This window comes from Spinacia oleracea, chromosome 3 (genome assembly GCF_020520425.1).
Source record: "Spinacia oleracea cultivar Varoflay chromosome 3, BTI_SOV_V1, whole genome shotgun sequence".
Classification (NCBI taxonomy): domain Eukaryota; kingdom Viridiplantae; phylum Streptophyta; class Magnoliopsida; order Caryophyllales; family Amaranthaceae; genus Spinacia; species Spinacia oleracea.
The window spans coordinates 83,145,042-83,152,879 of NC_079489.1; positions in this window are offsets into that span (position 1 = coordinate 83,145,042).

Below are 7,838 nucleotides of genomic sequence, written 5' to 3' on the forward strand. Positions count from 1 at the left end.
TAAACTTAAATTCTAGCATACATGCATAATTCAATGTTTATTAAGCATTTTATTCAAGTTATGTGTTCCGGCAGGTGTGAATAAAATGATTCCAAGATCCTAAAATCATTGAAGAACTAAGCACAGTTTGTCGACTTAATCCTAGAACATCTTAGGTAAGCAAAAGCCTTTTGCTAATAGTCTAGAAACTATTCTTGGTTGATAGGTACGTCTAAGAACTTATTAGGTAAACCTATCGAATTTGCCACGACATAAAAGGACTCCTTACTTATATCGTTGAGTTTCACCAAAACTAACATGTACTCACAATTATTTGTGTACCTTGCCCCTTTAGGACCAATAAGTAACACCTCGCTGAGCGAAAACTATTACTAGATTGATGTAAAGGATATCCAAGCAAGTGTATATTTTGGCATGGCACCTTTTAACTCAATTTTTAAGTTTGGAACTTAAGGCTCTTACTATGTTGGTTAGATTTTAAGTGAACTAAAATCCTTAATCATGCAACATAATCAAGCTTTTGATCTCATGCATTTTAAGACATATTTAAAGCAATAAATAACTTAAAACATGCATAAGATATTTGTGATCTAGTATGGCCCGACTTCATCTTGAAGCTTTGACTTCAAAGTCCGTCTTGAAAATCTCCGTGGGAGGCACCATTTTCTTCAAATAGGATAAGCTATAACTAATTACAACTATTTGATGGTTCGCAGACCATATTTGAATTGAAAAATAACTTTGGTACTTTAGACCAATTATATTCAAATTAATGGTACGCAGACCATATTTTCTATCCTATTTGGGCCATACTAGTCACTTCATAACCTGCAAAACAGTACATATACAATATATACCATTCACCCATTCATTATCATGAATGGCCCACGTAGCTGGTTAGTAAAACACATTATGCATCACGTAAACATTTGCAGCAATTAATCAAGGGCACCAATAATCTACCAATTATTCAGTCCTTATTAATTCTAATCGAGTTGTTTTAACCTTAAGGATTTGTAGACCTAATCAAGAGTTTATGACTAAAAAACGCTCCCACTCAAACCAATAAATTCATATGCTTTACTAATTTTAAACATAAAAATGTATTTCTAGTCTAACCGGAAACATACAAATTTAATTAAAATTTAAAGCTCATATCAATTTATAATTGAATCCAAAAATTTAATTTAATTTCAGTCGCATTTAAATTAATTCATGATTTTAATTTTAGTAAAATAATTAGAATAAATTCCATTTATTATAATTATAATATTCAAAATTAAAATCCAAGAAATTAATTCAAATTATTAATTTTAAAATTAATTAAAATTACGTGAACTGAAATTTTCAAATTAAACATTCAAAACGATCTAATCGTAACGCAAACACCCTACGCGTTGCACGCCCATGGGCCGTACGCACACAGCCATTGCTGGCCATGTGCGCGCAGCCCATGCGCTCGTCGCATAGCTGCTGCTGTCTCATCGCAAGCCTCCGCACAGCGCCCCATCGCACGCGAGCTATCGCTCGCAGTGCGCGCGCGAGATCGCTCGCTGGGCGCGCTGGCTCGCTCGCTGTGCGCGCGAGCCATCGCTCGCTGGGGCGCGACATCGCTCGCTGGGCGAGCGACATCGCGCGCTGCGCGCGCGAGCCATCGCTCGCTGGCGCGAGCCATCGCTCGCTGGTGCGCGACATCGCTCGCTGGGCGAGCGACATCGCGCGCTGCGCGCGCGAGCAGTGCTGGGCGCAGCGCTCGTGGCACGCGAGCTTGCGCTCGCTGCGCGCGAGGCTGCGCGCACTTGTGCGAGGCAGCGCGCGTTGTGGCGCAGCTCGCTTGCTGCCCACACGCGACTGCCTTGGCTCGCTCTACGCCCATGCCCATTCGTCCATTGGTCGTGGCACACGACACAAGGCAGGGCTGCTGCCTTGTGCTCGTGCACTACGCCCTTGCTCATTGCATTCGTGCCGCACGGGCGACGAGCTCCCTTGCTCGTCGTCGCATGCCCGCATTATACAACACCCCTTAAGGGTAACACGAAGCGTCCATTGCTTCGTGCGTGCAAGTTATATGAACGAATCGCATAAAAATTTAAAATTTATATTTAAAATTAATGACAAATTAATAAATAATATTAATTTCATAATTTTAGGGCGAAAAAATCGAAAATTTATTATCCAATTGATTTCCGATTGTTATGGATTCAAGTCTAGGTCATAAAAATTTAAAATTTATCGTAAATTTACAATTTTTATGGTGGTTTTTAATCATAGGTTTCTAATTAAATTACAATTAATTATGAAAATCAAATTAATTCTAAATTATTCTAATTTTCAACAAATTAATCATAATTACAAATTAGATTGCATAATTAACAAGACTAGGCATTCAAACTTGTTAAACATATGCAGTAGGTCAATCAAAAATTCAAGATTTATCAACAGGAATCGCAAATATTTAATTTAACATCTTAAATTTACGAAATTTTGCATTCGAAAAACTAAAACCTTCGAAAAGTCATAGTTAGACTTCGAATTTGAGAATTCTGGGTTCGGCAGAAAAATACTATTTTTGTCAAAATTTTAGAATGCCTTTTACATGCGGAATTGACACAAAAATCACTCAATTCGGATGAGTAATGAAGAAACTGCCGAAAAAACTGCGTACATATAATTAAATAAACGCAATTTGCAATTAATTAACAATTACGAAAATTAATCACCCCTTTTAATTCTTGCAAATTTGTAATATTTAACCATGTTCATGCAATTTAGATTATGAAAATAATAAGGGGCTCGTGATACCACTGTTAGGTTATGATACATATGACATTTACATAGATCATGCGGAAACAACCATTAACCCAGGAAACATATTATTTACACATAATCATATAGCATAATTTAGATGCATACTCTTTGTTGCGTGCCCTCCCTAGCTGCGCCCGAACCGAACAAGAACAAGTCTTTAGGACTCCAAGTGTCGTCCCTCCGTAGATAGTCCACAGCACGTCCGGATCCGCCTTAAGATTGACCAACTAGAATCGCCCTTAAGGTACTAGAAAATTTCGGCACTTTTGAGCAAGATGTGTGTTTGATTTTCTCTCAAAAAACTCACTTTTGAATACTTTGAAACTTGTGTATAAATTATGACCCCTAGGCCTTTATTTATAGAGTTATGGAAAAGGAATCGTAATCCTAGTAGGATGCGAATTAATTGGAATTAGAATCCTACATGAATTCTATTTAATTAATTTATCCAATTAGGAATAGACATTTAATCATACAATGACTCTTGCAGATTCAGGAATCACGCATGAGCACAAACTCACACACACACGGCAGCCACAAGGGCTGCCCATGCGCGTGCGAGCAGCAGCCCGCGCAGCACGGCCCACACAGCCGTGGCCCTTGGCGCGCGCTGGGCCTGCCTTGCGGTAGGCCTGGGCGCTGCCTTGGCTGGGCTTGTGGCGCGCATGCTTGCTGGGCGATGGCCCCGGCTTCGTGCTGGGCCTTCGTCCGGCAAGCCTCGTCCGATGCTAATTCGTACGATACGCTTCCGATTAAATTTCCATTTCCGGAATCTATTTCCGATACGAACAATATTTAATATTTCCGATTCCGGAATTAATTTCCGTTTCGAACAAATATTTAACATTTCCGTTTCCGGAATTATTTTCCGATTCCGGTAATATTTCCGATTCTGACAATATTTCCGTTTCCGGCAATATTTCCGATTCTGGTAATATTTCCATTTCCAATAATATTTTCCGATACGTACCATGTTTCCGTTTCCGGCAACATCTACGACTTGGATAATATTCATATTTCCGATACGATCCATATTTCCGTTTCCGGCAATATCATCGTTTCCGGAGTATTCATTTCTTGCCTGTGACGATCTTAGCTCCCACTGAAACCAAGATCCGTCGGTTTCCGAATATTCATAGATGGAGTATTTAATGCCATTAAATACTTGATCCGTTTACGTACTATTTGTGTGATCCTACGGGTTCAGTCAAGAGTAAGCTGTGGATTAATATCATTAATTCCACTTGAACTGAAGCGGCCTCTAGCTAGGCATTCAGCTCACTTGATCTCACTGAATTATTAACTTGTTAATTAATACTGAACCGCATTTATTAGACTTAACATAGAATGCATACTTGGACCAAGGGCATTATTTCCTTCAAAGGGGGCATGCAGGCGAGAGGGACCTAATGAGCGAGCGATTGGGTTCGGGATAGGTGTACTACCTGCACAAGTACCGAGTGGGCAACATGCGCGGCGTATGCACCCCCCTATTGGCGGGAAAATGTATCCTCCCAACTCCCGAGGGAGCCGAGATTCGTTATGCGGTTCTGCCCGTTCACATTAATATGCTGATTTTCAGGTCGTCCCAACTTGATGGGGAAATAAACGCGGGGTAGGATCGTTTCACCCTTCGGCTATTTTGATTACCTACAAGCACGAGTATTTCCTTCACTATCCCCAGTGGAGTCGCCACTGTGAGGGGGTCGAAAAAGCACGAGGCTAATGCGTGACCTCGTCCCTCGTGGGTTTGACGATTCTTTTTTATTCAATCAAGTGTAATTGGATTTCCTGTGAGTTTACACCCAATTGACTAGTAATATAGGAGTCGCCATTCAGTTTTTAACGACAATGAGAAAAACTGACAAAACCCGGTTATCGTGACATAAAGGGAGTGCAATTATGTTTGACCACGACGGCCGTAGGTTCCCTTGTGATCCCTGGTGGTGGGGATCGCTCAACGTACACCCGCAGGGTAGAGATTGAGGGTTCGGGGGACTGTAACTACCGAGAGGAGTACTCGCTTTTCGATAACTCCAGAGGCAGGATATCCTTACTAGCTCAGCATAAATAATTGAAGGGACATGCGTTAACTATTAAACTAATCTGAATTGATTTTAGCAATATGCAACATATAATACTAATTCGATCGTGATTATCTGATTTAAATAGCATTAAGGGACCTAGCATGATAATCCGATTTCCCAAAAATATTATATTTGTTAGGCGTGATAGAACAATCAGATTTAGTTAGTTTAACAGTTCATAAAAAGGGCGAGAAAAGCAGTTAAATCATTGAAAAGGGACACATTACGACGCACCCTTTAGAGGTGCGTCACGGTTCTCAGAAAACTAACCACTTTGACTTTGCTATTTCTCCTTTTTATTTAACGGATCTCAATTATGGGACAGGATACGTTCTGTTCGATTTATGGATCGATTGCGACAGAACGCGTGAACAGTTTCGCAGCGTTAGGCTTAGGCTAAGGGTTGGAGTCAATACTCAGAATATAATTATGTGTTGTGTTGTGTCTTTTCACGTCGAATTTAGGGGTCTATTTATAGGGAAGAGTTCGTGGAAAGATAGAATTGCAGAGTTCTAATCCACAAAGAATTAGGAAAAAACACCTACCCAGGTATTTTCAACGCCCAGGCCTGGGCGCCGATGATTTCGGCGCCCAGAGCCAGGCGTTGAAAAATAGGGTCTGGGCTGTTTTCTTTAGTCAGATTCGGATTCCTGAAATCCGTAGAGTTTGAGATTTAATCGAGTCTTTTAGCGCGTATCAATTTTATGACGGAATGCGTCTGGGCCCGTTACGAACTCTAGGCTCGTTAGGATTTTAATTAATACGTAACTCTTATTTCCGAATCATATTAGGAATAGGATTCTCGCAGTTTTCTATCTCATTTGGGATTTATGTTGGAATGCAACACCTAATTCTGACAGGTTTCTATCCTTTATGATTTGCCACTTTTAGAAGCTACCTTTTACGACAGTTACTATTTTTAGCAGGTTTCCATAAATAGCAGGTTTCGGGTGAAATGAAAAGGGGAATTGAGATTCGTTTATTTTATAGGAGATGCGTTGTCAAGTGGAGATTTATGCTTTCATCATCGAACCTTTCCCTTTCGGGAATGGGGACAAAAGTAGGTGTCTACAGAGGGACACATTACAACGCACCCTTGAGAGGTGCGTCACGGTTCTCAGAAAACTAACCACTTGGCTTTGCTATTTCTCCTTTTATTTAACGAATCTTGGGTTTCTAAGTACTGTTCCAGTATTTAGGCTTAATTCATCAGCTACAAAGGACAGGATGCGTTCTGTTCGACTTTTGGGTCGATTGCGACAGAACGCTGGATCAATTTCGCAGCGTGAGGCTAGGCTTAAGGCTAGAGTCAATACTCAGGTTATGGAATTGTGTCTTGTGTGTCCTCTTCACGTCAGTTTTGAGGCTGTATTTATAGGGAAAGAGTTTGTGGAAAGATAGTTTTTTAGAATACGAATTCAAAAAGAATCCGGAAATAAAACGGCCCTAGGCATAAAACGGCCCTAGGCATTTTCAAAGAATCCGGGCTGGGCGCCAAAGATTTCGGCGCCCAGGGCTGGGCGTTGAAAATATGATTTGGGCCGATTTCTTTTGAGATTTATCCGAGTCTTTTAGTGCGTATTAACTTTATGACGGAATGCGTCTGGGCCCGTTACGAACTCTAGCTTCGTTAGGAATTTAATTAATACGTAACTCTTATTTTCGAATTATAGCAGGAATAGAATTCCTTTTGCCAATTCTATCTCTTTTAGGAGTTATGTTGGAGTGCAACACCTAATTCTGACAAATTTCTATCTTTTATGGCTTTGCCACTTTTAACAACTTCTTACGGTAGTTACTATTCTGAGCAGGTTTCTATAAATAGCAGTTTTGGCTGAAATGAAAGGGTGATTGAGATTCGTTATTTTATAGGAGATGCGTTGCCAAGTGGAGATTTATGTTCTCATCATCGAACCTTCCCTTTTGGGAATGGGGACAAAAGTAGGTGTCTGCAGTTAGCCCCCACTTTGACTGAGTCTTGGAGTAAGACGATGGTCAAAGTATTAGACGGAGTGCGTCATACAAGCCATGGCGTATGTGACCTGTTTTGCGAGGGTCTCACGAGCCCCCGAGTGATAACATTTGACTTAAGAGTCATCACCTGAAGTGTTAACACATTCCTCACGTGTCATTGGAATTTGTTAAGTTTAGAAACTCCTTCACTTTGTCATTGGAAGTACCTACAGATGTATAGAAACTCCCTCACTTTGTCATTGGAAGTATCTACGGATGTTTTCGAAATCAAAGCTATAAAGTGTAACCAGGCCTGGCCAAGCCCAATCACGAGGTAAAAATGTTTTTAAAGATTCTCATTTTCAGGGTTAGCTAAACGAGAAAACCCCCTTGTTTTTATATGACGTAAAACGAAGGAAAATCCAGCACATCGCTCTTTTTGGAAAAGCGGAAAACCAATCCTTTGATTTTTGGAAAAGGGAAACCATCTTTTGATTTTTGGAAAAAGATAAACCATCCTTTTTATTTTTTGGAAAAGGGAAACCATCTTTTGATTTTTGGAAAAAGATAAACCATCATTTGATTTTTGGAAAAAGATAAACCATCCTTTGATTTTTGGAAAAGGATAAACCGGAAAAAGTTATCGCTGCAGTGACTAAGGACCTGCGCGGTTAGTGGCGCAGACCACGCCCGCTGAAGGTGGGCGTTCCTGTCCGCTGAGGGTGGACGCCCCGTCCGATAGAAGTGGACGAATCTGTTTTGATGTTTTGAAAATAAGGACCTACGCGGCTTGTGACGTAGACACCGCCGGCTGAAGATGGCGAGCCTGTTTTTGTTTTGAAGATTTTATTTTCTTTTCATTTTCGAAAACTGAGGACCTGCGCGGTTAGTGGCGCAGACCCCGCCGGCTGAAGATGGCGAGCCTGTTTTTGTTTTTTGAAGAATTTTATTTTCTTTCGAGGGATGCTCGGATTTAGTTGCAACCTGAAT